The 14,956-nt window shown below is 29.1% G+C and overlaps 1 non-coding gene across 1 annotated transcript; it reads right to left on the reverse strand.

The window, feature by feature from the left end:
- Positions 1-14,533: 14,533 nt before the first annotated feature.
- Positions 14,534-14,605, reverse strand: trnad-guc (transfer RNA aspartic acid (anticodon GUC)). Its single transcript has one exon. It is a non-coding gene; the product is annotated as a tRNA-Asp (tRNA).
- Positions 14,606-14,956: the final 351 nt, after the last annotated feature.

The raw sequence follows: 14,956 nt of genomic DNA on the forward strand, positions 1-14,956 counted from the left end.
AAAATGTAATTGGTTTTTTCTGTGTTTAAAGATAATTTATTAGATTTTAGCCAGATATTAAGTTTTTCAAGTTCGATATTCGTTGTTTCAAAGAGTTCTTCAATAGACTGAGATGAATAAAATAAATTAGTATCATCTGCAAACATTATTACATCAAGTTTGTTTAAGACTTTTGGAAGATCGTTAATGTATATTAAGAACAATAAGGGAGCTAGAATGGAACCTTGGGGAACGCCACATTTAATCTTAAGCAATTTTGAACAGATATTTTCATCAGTATTAACACATTGCTGTCTGTTTAGCAAAAAATTTTTAAACCAGAGTAATGCAACATTTTTTACGCCATATTTTTCCAATTTTTTTAGCAGGATAGCATGATCAACAGTATCGAATGCTTTCGATAAATCTATAAAGATTCCTAAAACAAATTCTTTATTAACAAATGAGTAGTTGATGCTATTTACAAGATCTACGATTGCATGTTCGGTTGCATGTTGCTTTTGAAAGCCGAATTGTTTTGTATTTAAGATATTGTTGTTTGTTATATATTGGTATAATTTATTATAAATTATTCGTTCGAGGAGTTTTGAGAATACAGGAAGAATTGAGATTGGTCTATAATTGTTTAGTAAGTATGGTTCTCCAGTTTTATATATTGGTACAATTTTTGCAATTTTCAATTTCTCTGGAACGGTTCCTGTTGTAATTGAAGATTTGAATATTTCGAAGAGGGGTTTCTTTATTATCGGAAAGATACTCATTACAATATTGCTACAAATTTCATCAATTCCTGGTGCTTTGTTGATTTTTAAAGAGTTTTTTGCATTTTCGAGTTCTTCATAGCTTAATCCGTTGAAAGTTAGTTCGCTATTTAGATCAGTAAAATAATTTTCAAAGGAGTTATTTGCGGTTTGAATTTTAGACGCCATGTTAGGGCCAATATTTGCAAAGAAATTGTTGAATTGTTCGGCAATAGAGTTCTTATCGTTGTGTTCTATTTCATTTATAATATTTCTATCTGGTAAGCTGTTTGTTTTTATATACTTTTTTCCGATTATTTCTTTCATGTTCCATGTTTTTTTGGTATCTCCATTAGTTTTTTGAAGTAATTTAGAATAATAAACTTTTTTAGAATGTTTTCTGATTTTTTCGAAAAGATTTATATATTGTTTATAAGTAGATAGGTTTTCTTCATTTCTGTTTTTCAAATATTTAACATATAGTCTTTGTTTAGTTTTGAAGATTTTTTGATTCCGCTGGTGATCCATGGACAGCTCAAATGTTTTACTTTTATTTCTTTTTCTTTGATTGGAAAATGATTATTATAGTGTTTTAGAAAATATCTGTGAAAGTATTATATGCAGAGTTTGTGTTCCCAAGGTTACATTCTTGATACACTTTAACCCAATCTACTGCCGATAGTGCGTCTTTAAAACATTTAATAGAATTTTTATTTATTTTTCTTTTATAAATTTTTTTTTTCGAGTTATTATTTATTTTTGTATCATGTTTTATTGTAAAGTAAACTGGAAAATGATCTGTTATATCAATTTTTATTATTCCTGCTTTTAAGGAGGTATCTAGAAATGAGTTTGTTAGTATGTTATCTATAGCAGAAATAGTATTCGAGGTTACCCGTGTGGGTTTATTAAAAATTGGTAAAATACAATGTTGAAACATGTTATCAAAAAATAATTTAGTGATCGGACACTCTTTGTATTTTAAACAATCTATGTTTAAGTCCCCGATACAGAACAATTTTTTTTGCTCTTTATTGATTTTAAGAAAAATTTCTTCTAGATAATTAGAACATTTTTTAATATTACCTTCAGGTGGCCTATAACAGGTAGAGACTATAATATTTTTAAATTTGGAGTTGATGATCTCTATTGTAAAGACCTCACTATCGGAGTTAGAAATGGAGTTATCTTTACTCACTTTTATCACTTGATCATTCCGAACATAAGTTACAATCCCTCTTGAGGTATGAGGTATATATAAATGAGCTTGAGGTATCGCCTGATGAACTTCGGTTAGCTTTAAATATGACTGAACCAAACAATAGCGCAGGTTTTGATGGTATAAGCCCTAGGGTTGTTAAAGAAGCTTTTGATATTATTGAATACCCTTTACTTATTATTTTTAATCTTTCATTTAAGAATGGAGTTTTTCCTGATCTCTTGAAACTAGTTAGAGTGGTTCCAATATTTAAAGATGGTTATATCTTAAAGTTATCTAATTATAGACCTCAATTTCAATACTCCATGTTTTTCTAAAATTCTAAAGCGAATAATGCATAATAGGCTTTACAACTATCTTACAACTCACAAAGTTCTAAATAATAGTCAGTACGGATTTAGAAAAGGGCACTCGACAGAACATGCAGTAATTAAATTAGTTAAAAAAATATTAAATGGGTTCGAAAACAACCAATATTCTTTTGCAGTGCTTATTGACCTCTCAAAAGTCTTTGATACTGTAGACCATGATATTCTTCTTTACAAACCTAAAAGTTATAGTCAAAAATAATAATTTTAACTGGTTTTGTTCCTATCTTTAAAATCGCAAACAATGTGTTTCTTATGAAAAAACCTACACTAAATTAGAAAACATTACCAGCGGAGTTCCACAGGGATCTATTCTAGGTCCTTTATTGTTTATTATTTATATCAAAGATATTTACTTATCATCTAGTATACTAAACTTCAATCTTTTTGCTGACGACACTCAAGTTTTTTATACCCACTCTAACATTAAGACAATCCTTAACACTTTGATTCATAAACTTGATAACCTTAATGGACGGTTTAAAGCCAACAAACTCTCTCTGAACCCTACAAAAGCAAATACACTCTATTTTCTAAATCTAAATCTGACACGTTGCCTTTAAAACTCTTAGGCGTTTTAATCGATGAGCAAATAAGTTGGAAGGAGCATATTAATTTAATAGAAAATAAAATTTCAAACAGTATTGGAATTATGTATAAAACTAGATATATTTTGGATAAAAACTAGATATATGTTGGATTAAAACTGTTTAAAATCTATTTACTTTTCATTTATTCATAGCTATATTATTTATTGAAACATTGCCTGGGCAAGCACATAATCGTGTATTTTAAAAAACAAAAACAAGCAAGCCGATTTATATTAAATGCTAGTAAATACACCAGTGCCAATCCACTGCTTAGAAAGCTTGGAGTGCTGAATGTTTACCAATTAAATATTTATAATATTCTTTATTATTAATATTACTTTACTGAGATTGTAATATTTTTTTTATATGATATTTTTTTGTTTGTTTAATATGTAAATGATGCAACGGGGCTGGATGATAAGACTTTTATCTTCTGCTTGCTCCCGTCACATCTTAACTCAAAAAAATTTTGTTAATAATTTATTATGAAGGTGACGAAATATATATCAACTACTTTAAAATCGCAGAGCATTGCTAAATTATTAATAGCATTTAACTAGAAAGTTAAATCCTCCTTAAATGCCTCCTTTCTTACCAATGTTGTATATATGACCAGTGCAGGATTTGAACTACGGAACTCTTGTTCTGAAGCAAAAACTTTATTCTCTTCACCACATCTTAAATCAACCTATAGATCTTGACCTTTATTAGATACGCGTAAATCCAGATTTTACGGAACTAGTGTTTGTGATGATTTAATCGTTTTTTTTTCTGTCAAATTTTGTGACACGCTTTTTCAAGGTTGTTAAAAAATTACATGAGATGAATTTGTTTTGCTGTGTAGTTTTTTAGAAACATGTGTCAACATGGAACTTTAATTTTCATGGATTTCTTTGATGTATTCTTTGTTGTTTAGGCATCAAGTATATATCAAAGAAATGCTGGATCATTTTTCTAATATATTCTCTCACCTTTAAAAACCATTTTTTTTACTACCACCTTGCTGTTGTTCAGCTTTTATGACTATATAAAGTTTACAGCCCCCTCAATTTGATGGGAGTGTAAACTTTATAAATTCATAAAAGCCGAACAACAAGAGATTATTGAATCAAATTTGAAGTTCGTCGATGAATATAAACTAAGTTTAAGATTAAAAAAGAATAACAAACTTAACTCATTGCCTTTCTATTTGGGACTGGGCTAACGTTTTAGGGTTTTTGTTATTCCCAGTCTCCAATCACCGGAATTTTTTGCATAGCATCATCATTCCTCATATATATGAACATACTTAAATATGGAGTTTTCTTAATGCTTCAAAATTGCTTAGCTAAAACATCAATAAAAGTTGTCTACAGCCTTGCTTCTAGTCTATTAACCTAAAGTATCCAAATCATATTTGATGGTTCCCTGTAAAATATATTAAAAGTATAAATACAAATTTTAATTTTCAATAAAATACTTCAATACTAATACTTTAACATATTTGAGAGTTTTTTCGACGCCCCTTCTACGCACTTCGTACACTTTTTGTATATACATATTGCCCTTGGACTTTCTTTTTTTATTTTTTTATTTTTTTACATTTATTTCCGTAGAAACAAAAAAGACAGTAAAATCTCGTCAACCAGCACCGTTTTTGTATACACAATAAAAATAAAAACTTCTTTTTTACAACGATCTTTATAAAATAAAGACTTAAACAGACAGGGGCTCAAAGAAGATGAAAATGACAATACGTCATCGCAAACTTTTCATAGAGTCCCTTTATACATTTTAAATAGAATATAGATATTAAATTAAAAACCCTAATGGGCATAAAACTGCTGCGCTAATCAGTAAATCAAAAAAAGATCAAGTTAAATAAATACTAAATTAATTAAAATTACTTGGTGATCCCTTTAAGCACAAATGATTCTCAAATTTTAAAAGTTTCCTTTTTTATTAGAAACTTAAATGAACTTAATGACTTTGTCATACATTTGAATCCTTTTTGATAACTATTTCATATATTATGTCCTCGATATGCAATGCTATATTCAGCATATTTATTAAAGTTTTGAGGCAGTTTATATGAGTTACTTACACGGTGACCAGAAAGTTCTGGCACTCATTTTTATTAATTTATTAGACTTAAAATGTATTATTTGTCAATATTTTTGTTTCCATTTCATTCCTATGTCAATTCTTAATCGTATTCAGGCATTTTTTTAATTTAAATCTATTTTATTTTTAGTATGAAAGTCACAATAGACCATCGAGTTTCTATAAAACACTTGTTCTTTAGTGGATGCACTGGAGCAAAGATAGCAAAAAGACTTAAAATTCCTCGAAGAACTGTCTATAACAATTCGAAACGTTTAAAGGATTCAGGATTCCTGCTCACAAGGCAAAAATCGTTCAAGGGTGGTGCAAAAACAATTTTCCAGATTTTATCAGCGCCCAAGAATGACCTCCCTACTCGCAAGATCTCAACCCGTTGGATTATTCCGTTTGGTCAGTTTTAAAGACCAAGGCATGTTCTATCCCTCATATGAATTTGGACTCTTTGCGCCGAGCACTTCAGAAGGAATAGAATAATCTTTCTCCAGAATACCTGCGCGCCGCAGTCAATGATTTCCCTAAGAGATTTAGGGCTTGTCTCAAAGCTAAAGGCGGTTATTTCGAAATCTAATGTTGTAATGTGATTGTTAGTTGTTAGAATAAAGTTTATTTTTAATCTTATCTGCCTTTTTTAAATTTAGTCGTTTTTATAGCAATTTTACTATATGCCAGAACTTTCTGATAGATATTTATTTCAAAAACATCCATCATTTTTATATCTTTCATTATAGGTTTGGCGTGTTCACGCTTGTTTTTAGAGTAAATGATTCTGCTAGCATGTTTTTGTAGACTATAAATTTTTTTATGTTTTGATGGATGCGTACTCGCCCATGTTATGTTTGCATAACTGATGAAGCAATGAATTAGTCCAAAATAAATTAGTTTAAGACTTTGTTTATTGATATATGAGCGAACTCGATACATCATACCAAATATATTAGTGGTTTTAGATTGAATATATCTTATTTGAGGAAGCCAGGATAAATTCTCATCAACAAAAACTCCTAAGAATCTAATATTGGCTTGTTTTTTAAGTTATCATACTTAAGACTTTTGGTAAGATATTAAGTTTTACGTATTTTGATAAGGATTGGCAAAGTTATGACATTTAAGTTAAGAAAAACTTAAAAATTGATCACAGTTTCTGTAAGAAATCCAAATGCTAAAAATTTGGTACTTAAAATGCCATAAATTTTTAAAGAATTGTTTAATTTTTATAATTTTTCAGCTTTAAAATACTGAATTGAAAACCTTTCCAATGATATATAACAATCTAGTATTTCAACAGTTAAAAAAATTAATGTCACGTGTTGTTATCGAATTCGACTAAATTGGCTTAAAGTCGACTAGTCAAAGGCTGAAATTAGTCGACTTTGAAAAATCGAATAGTCGATTTAATCGACTTTGAAAAATCGAATAGTCGATTTTATAGACTTCCTGCTAATCGACTAAAAGTCAATTTAGTCGAGTAAAAATCTTAAATTTATCTTTTTATTCCAATCTTTAATTTTTTTCAATCTTTAATTATTTAAATTTCAATCTTTAATTTTTGTTTGTTCATTTAATAACAATAATAGGGGAAAGGCGCCTATGATTTTTTTAATTATATATTTCGTCGTTAATAGTATTTACAATAACAATGTTCATGAATAAAAAACAATATATGACAGGGGCAGAAAGAAGACTATAGTTGCCTTATCACTAAGCCCCGTAATAAATATACCGTAAATTACAATGCTAATAAAAACCGTAAAAGTTACATATGCTATAAATTATTTTTTTTTATTAACGTTTAAGTTTACTTTACTTACTAAAAAGACCAACAATAAAGAAGAAAAAACAAACAAACAAAAAAAAAAAAAAAAAAGTCAAAACAAAAAAAAACAAAAAAAAAAAACAGAAACAAGACTAGAGACAAGATTATTTATCATATTTATGTATTAGAATAGACAATCTTAGTAATAAACAATTATTAATACTAAATCATTAATAATAGTACTCTCATTTTAAATGCTTCAGAAGAAATTTAGTTCTTTGTCGTTTAGCAAAAGATTTTGCTTAAGTTTAGTTTTATATTGATTAAGCGAAGAAAGTGGTTTAAGATCATTATTTAAAAGTGTATTCCAGAGTTTAGGTCCTCGGTTTGTGATTGAGTATTTAGTGGCAGAATAGTAGGTTTTGGATTGAGTATAGTTATTATTTGAAAATCTTGTGCTGTATATGTGATTTATTTTTTTAAATAAAGAGTTGAATAAATATGGTGCCATTTTTTTATCAAGTTTAAACATAAATATAAGAACATGATAGAGATTTAAATTATAAACATTTAGAATATTAAGTTTACTAAAAAGTATTTTTGAATGAGAGAAGCGATTTTCATTTGTAATAATCCTAATGGCGTGTTTTTGTTTACATAGAAGTTTACTTAGCTTTGTAACATTGGTGCTGCACCAAGCAATGTTAGCATAGTTTAGGTAACAGTGTATAAATGAAAAGTATATGTATTTAAGACAAGATTGGTTTAAGACCTGTTTAGCTTTATACAGTATACCAATATTTTTAGAAACCTTATTCTCAACAACTCTTATATGTTCTCTCCATGTAACATTTTCATCGAGTATTACGCCCAAAAACTTTGACGATATTTCCCTTTTTATTATATTTTTATCAATAAAAAGATTTGGAAGTTTAAGTGGAATATTTTCTTTTTTATGAACACGATGGAATAATGTGTATTTAGTTTTAGTAATGTTTAAAGATAATTTATTGGCTTTAAACCATTGGGTTAGGTTATCAAGTTCTTTGTTAACTGTAAAAAATAAAATATTATTGTCTTCATAAGAATAAAACAAATTCGTATCATCGGCGAATAAAGTTGTGTTTAAAATATTAGAAAACTTATATAAGTCATTGACATAAATTAGAAACAAAAGGGGCCCTAGAACTGATCCCTGGGGAACACCGCATGTAATAATCATATTATCCGTTTTACCACCATCGTAAGAAATATATTGCTTCCTATTAGACAAGTAACTTTTAAACCAAGCCAAGTTAGAATTTTTGTTGCCATAGAACTCGAGTTTGGACAAAAGAATTAAATGATCGACAGTATCAAAGGCTTTACTTAGATCTATGAAAACACCTAAAGTATATTTTTTTTCATTGAAACCTTTAAATATATCGTGGGCAAGATGTAAGATTGCGTGATCAGTAGAATGACCAGATTTAAAACCAAATTGTTTATTGTACAAAATATTATTTTGGATTAAGAAAGAATAGAGTCTATTATACATAATTCTTTCAAGAACTTTTGAAATACTTGTAAGAACAGAGATCGGCCTATAATATTAGTTTTATTAGAGACTAAGTATGCATCAAAGTTGATCTTAGAGGATTCAATTTTTGATGCTAAAGACGGACCAATATTAATAAAAAATTTATTAGGGGAGAGTGGGGTATTGGCGAACACCTAAGCGGGAATGCAAATTAAAGACACCAGTTATACAAAATTGATCATATTTATTGCTTATCAATTAGTTTAACTACTCAGTCACAAACCCTCAAAAGGAATTTTTAAAAATCTTATTATAAAATAAAAATTTATGCCAGAAATAAAACCATTGGTGTTCGGAATTACCCTGCCTACGTGGGGTAATTCCGAACACATTGGGGGGCAATCACAAGCACTGTTGTGTAATAGCGAATAAAAAGCTAATTGTAATAACTAAGTCTAAAAACTATATTATGCAACAAAAACAAAAAAAAGGAGTGACTTTATTTCCATAGAAGCTACAACAGAGTGTTACTCAAGAAAAAAGTTGCATAAAATTATCAGAAAAATTTAAAATCAAATTATAGTGAACAACATCCGCAGCTTCATTACACTACTGCACGTCTGGAACTGAGCATAGGATCCCTTCTCAGCAGGTAAAAAAAAATTGTCGAATTTATTTTTTTACAATGCTGTTTTGACCATGTTCGGAGTTACCCCGCGTTCGCCATTACCCCACTCTCCCCTAAGTGCTTCAGCCACTAATTCTTTTTCTATAACATAGTTGTCTTTGAATTTAAGAATTTTCGGAAAATTATTTCTCTCTGGATTATTTTTACCAATAACTTCGTTAGTTATGCGCCAAGTACCTTGAGGATCATTTGAATGCTTTTTTAGTTGATCTGAATAGTAGTTTTTTTTTTTATCTTTTTATAATTAACTCAAAGAGTCGTTTGTAGTTTTTATAATTGCTTTCATTACGTAGGGTTTTTTTTTTAAGAAATTTATTATATAATCTTTGTTTTATTTTAGAAGATTTAAGGATACCCTTAGTTATCCAAGGATTTGATAACGTTTTTGATTTAACTAATTTTGTAATTTCAGGAAATGCTTTGTTATAATATTTATAATATTCTGATATAAATATATCGTAGGCTTTATCAGCGTTTAGATTCAATAACAAGTCATCCCATTTAACACTTGATAAAAGGTCATGAAAATGGTTCACTGAAGAGTCGTTTATTATTCTTGTTTTTATTTTTTTATTTTTTTGGCAGTCACTTTTATTATATTTTTGAACAACGATGAATATGGGAAAATGATCAGAAATATCTGTTTTAAATATTCCTGTTTTTATCTTTATATTTATGAAGTCATTGGTGATAATTTGATCTATCGAAGTTTCACTTTTGTTGGTTATGCGAGTAGGTTTGTTGATGACAGGAATGTAGCTATTTTCAAAAATGACGTTAAAAAATTGTTTAATGTTTTTATTTGAATCATAATCCAAAATATTGAGGTTCAGGTCACCAACCATATAAACAGTTTTTTTTTAAATATAATTATTTTTAATGACGTTTCTAATGTGGTCTTCAAACACTTTAATAGAACCTGAAGGTGGTCTGTATAAAGCATGGATTATTATATTTTTGGAGGCTTTATTAACGAGTTCAATGCACAATGACTCATAATCATTAGTGGTTGAACTTAAATCTGACTTAACTTTGTACAATAGTGAGTTTTTAATAAAAATACACAAACCCCCGCCTACCTTGCCTGAGGTCCTAATTTGGTGAATCACTTTATAATTTAGTAAATGGAAATTATAATTGTTCTCGATATTTTTATCATCACACCATGTCTCGCTGAGACAAATAATTTGAAAATTCATATTAATTTTATACAAAAATTGTTTTAATGAATCAAAATTTTTTTGCAGACTTCTAATATTAACATGAAGAATAGAGAACGAGTCGTTCTCCATTCCTTCAATTATATTTTTTGAATTTACGTTATAATATAATGGGTTAATATTTTTTATTAAATCGTTGTTAAAAAAATTAATATCCGGATCAGAATGTTTTTTTAAAAGTATTGATTTTTTAGTTAGTAATGAATTAAGTTCAAAGTTTTTTAAAGGAGGATCGTCAGCCATTTTAAATAAGAGTAATATTAAAATATAGAATATAGTTTTTTATAGCTGGGTTGCTTATTTTTAAATTCTTTAACAATAAGTTTGTCATAAATAATAATTGAATATTTACCATTCTTTCAGTGTAACTTCATTTCGTCCACTAATTTTTTTCTTATTTCATTTGTTTCGAAGGAGAAATCTTCATTGATGTACATTCCGGAACCGTTAAGCTTATTAGCAGCATGCAACGCTTTAACTTTGTCCTTATAATGAAGTAATTTAACGACTATTGTCCTTGATTTGTTACCATCCTTTTTACCAGTTCTATGAGCTCTTTCTAGATTTATATTACTTAGAGAAAGATTGTTTTCAAATAAACTTATTACTTTTTTTTCAGTGTCGTCCCAATTTTCGTTTTCGTTTTCGGTAAGTCCATCAATTCGCAGATTGTTTCTCCTAAGCCTGTCCTCCAATTGCCTTAACTTTATATTTTCACCTCCACTAAGGCTATTTTTATTATTAATTTTTTTTTCCAGCTCCGTTACTTTTTTTTCTTGAATGTCCTGTGTGACCGTTAAACTTTCTTCTATATCTTTATTTACATTTTCCAAGATTTTCATTCGTTCACATAATATTTTAAATTCGGCTTTTAACTTTCCATTTTCCTTTTCTAACAAATCGCATTTTTCTTTTGAATTATTTGCTTCTTTTAATAATATGTCAATTCTGTCATTTGTTAACTTTAGGTTTCCAGATATAATTTTTAAAATGTCATTTTGTTGTTTTATAAACATTTTCTTGAAAGATTTTACGAACCATATTTATTGATATAACTAATTCATCTGTTTCGATATTAGAGTCGTTATTTTTCTTAAAATCACTATTATTTTTCTTATCCATTGTAATAGATTATTATTAATAGATAAATATATATTATAATATATATTGATAACTTACTTTTTGAATGAAAACTTTTGATGCGGATAATGATAAATGTTTAAATTTAAAGCTTGGTTTCCAATTGTTGTAGAAATGTTGTGCAACAGTTGTGCGTTTTTGTTGTACAACAATTGTTGCCGAGATTGGTTTGATTCTATTTCCGCAACCTTTGTTTTACAACATAAATTTTGTTGTACAACCGACGTTAAGTTGTGCAACTTACGCAAGAAAATGTTTCCATTATAAAGCATTATTGTTGTACAACTGTTGTACGACATTTCTACAACTATTGGAAACCAAGCTTAATACTAAAAACTTAAAAATACTAAGTAGTTTTTTCGTTTAAATTTTACGCTGCAAAACACGTCTGTTCATGAAGTCATTACGCTGCAAAAAAAAAGATGCCATACTTAACTTTGAAGCTTTATTATTCAGTATCCTAAAGATTAATAAAAAAAGTTTTGATATGGATACATTCCTTGTTACATGTAGAACAATAATAACCCTCGGAGTTTTCATCAGTTTTATTTTTTTTATAAGTTATTTATACTTTTTTTAAAAATCTCAAGTATGCCATCATAGGCAACCACTTCTCCTACGATGGCATAGGGGAGGATAGAACTGGTTAGGATCAAGGGTAACTTGATGATTTCATTTAACTTTAGAGTCTTCCCTCTGAAAAGTCAGAGGTTATTTGGAATTATCCTAATTTACCATTTCATGCTACGCGGCAGCATTGTGATGTTTCGCGCATGCGCATAGAATATTTTGCGTTTTATGTATTTTTTGGACCAAAAAAAAACTTTCGGAGGATTTGCTTTCTTTATACTTTACTTAAAAATTAGTTTTTCTTATAAAAAAAAAGGTTTTCCCAACTTTTCAATATTGCAACACACCTAACTCGTGAGTATGCCATCATGGGAAGAAGTCATTTGGTGTGGCTGTGGCGCAGTGGTTAGAGCGCTTGCTTTATAAGCAGGAGTTGCAGGTTCGAAACGAGCTCTGGAAATATTTTTGCGTCACGGTACGGAAGGAGGTGTGAACTTCCTGGTTAAATGCACTTCCGCGGTGCTCTGTCACAAGACCGTTAGGACTTCTTTGGTTACCTAAAAAAAAAAAAATAAAAAAAAAAAAACTCAGATATAAAATGCATGAAAATTCCCTTTCTGCACAGTTAATAATAAAATCACAATCTTAAAATATGAAGGGAATATAACTACAACAGCACATCCCAAAATCGATTTTTGTTGATTATAAAAACAATATTTGTGCACAAGGGATGTATTTTGTGCACAAGGATGTGATTGTGCACAAGGGATGTATTTTCACTAAAACTAATGTAAAGTCAGTACAGTCATGTAGGTCTAATCAGTTTTTCACCAAAACCAATTTTTATAGAAATATGACAGGTATGCCATCATAGGCTCTACGCCATCCACAGGCGTCTTATCCCCTATGTACTATTATAACTATTACCTAGCAGGGGCGGATCCAGCATTTTTTGGTCTTTGAGATAGCTAACTTTCAGACATGGAGCAAATTCCAAACATTTATATGTTTATACTTATGTCAAATAAGGATGCTTTACAAAAAAATTTCGATGATTGGAGCCTGAGATCAAAAAAACCCCAAATTTTTCGCCTCCCCTGCTCCAAACGTGAGAGCAACAAGTTGATAAAAATTTATTTTTACTATTTTCAACTAGATTTATATTCTTCGATAAATTTTAAATTTCAAAGTAAAATATTTTAGCGTTCAAAAATTATGACCATATAAAAAATAAGCCCCCCTCAATATGAGGGGGTTGCAAATTTTATATAGTCATAATTTTTGAGCGCTAAAATACTTTACTATAAAACTTAAAATTTGTCGATGAATATAAGTTTAGTTAAAATTGTAAAAAAATATTTTTATCAACTTGTTGCTCTCACATTTGGGGCAGGGGAGGGGAAAATTTTGGGGCTTTTTTGTTTCCAGGCTCCAATCATCGCAATTATTTGCAAAGCATCCTTATTTGACATAAGTATAAACATATAAATGTTTGAAGTTTGCTCCATGTCTGGAAGTTATATATTTCGAAGACCAAAAAATGCTGGATCCGCCCCTGCCTAGTTTTTTGTTTACTCTCTTAAAGTTTTATATAATTTAAAGTTAGTTGTTAGCATTATTTATACTTGATTACACTTTCGATTATGTATTTCATTTTTCTTTTTCCTTTTGTTTACTCTATGCTTATGATTGTTATAAACTTTTTCATTTAGGGCCGCACCAAGCTGTCTCGAGACCCTGGAGCAAATCTAAATTGTGAAGCTCCAAAATCTACATGTCATCTATACAATCGCATTGTAAATATGATTGAAATGACTTTTAGATATATAGTAAGTATTTAAAACGGTCTCTAAATTATGGGGTCTGGGAATAGATTTTCCAGTTGTCGGAGCAGTCCTTCTCTCAGATTGTTTTTGCTCCATTATTATTTAAATGATATTATATTAAAAAATAGAAAGCAAATAAAAGTTATTTTATTATTTCTATTACTATTTATTTCAAAAAAATAAATTATTCCCCAACTTCGAGTAAATCTTTGATTTACTTTAAGTATGGGAATGATTAATTAAAATCGACTAAAACACTTAAAATCGACTAATACATTTTTGAAATCGACTTAGTCGATTTTAAAAATATATTAGTCGATTTTAGTCGACTCTAGAAAATATATTAGTCGAACAGCCGAATTATTTAATAGTCGTAACAAAACTAGAAATGCTAAGATAAGCCTTATTTAAAATCATGATTGTTGATAAAAATACCAAAAAACTTCAACTTACTTCTTTATAAGAATGCAGGGTCGACAACACGGGTTTCAAAGTGGAGGGGCACAATGGTCAATTTTAAAAAAAAGTCCTCAATATCTTTAAAAACAAACAAACGTCCTTTAGAAAAAAAGTGTGTGTGGGGAGGGGGAGGGCACCTACCCACCCCCCGTGTCGTCGGCTCTGGAATATGGTAATAGCCTAAAAGTTCTTCTCACCTACGAAAGTCCTACGTCGTTTACGTCTGTTTTCACAACAGTATTACTTGTGAAAATGCGCAATAAGTTTGTGAAAACCAACGTATATATGATATTATATTATAGAAGCGCACAAAAACAGTAAATACTAAAAAATGTATCCTCCCCGGCGGGGAATCGAACCCCGGTCTCCCGCGTGACAGGCGGGGATACTTACCACTATACTACCGAGGATACATAACTTCGGTATTAAGTTATATTAAAAACATTAATTATTTTATAACAAAAATTTTCTAAAAACTTGAAATATTTGAGAATTTTGTTCTATAAAAAGATTAATAGCAGCAATAAACTTACAACATTCAATAATAATAATAAAAAATACTGATATTTTTTAACGCGCAGAATGACAAGATTTAATTTATCTTAATATTATTTTCATCGGAAACAAATAAATACCTCTGCTGACGCTAATTTAGTGAATAATACGTTTTTTAAAACGTTTTATGAAATACATGATGCCAATTTTACAAAACATACAGAAAATAAAAAAACTAAAAGTTTAATGTCACCATGGAACACAAA

The sequence above is a fragment of the Hydra vulgaris genome, chromosome 01, assembly GCF_038396675.1.
Source record: "Hydra vulgaris chromosome 01, alternate assembly HydraT2T_AEP".
NCBI lineage: Eukaryota > Metazoa > Cnidaria > Hydrozoa > Anthoathecata > Hydridae > Hydra > Hydra vulgaris.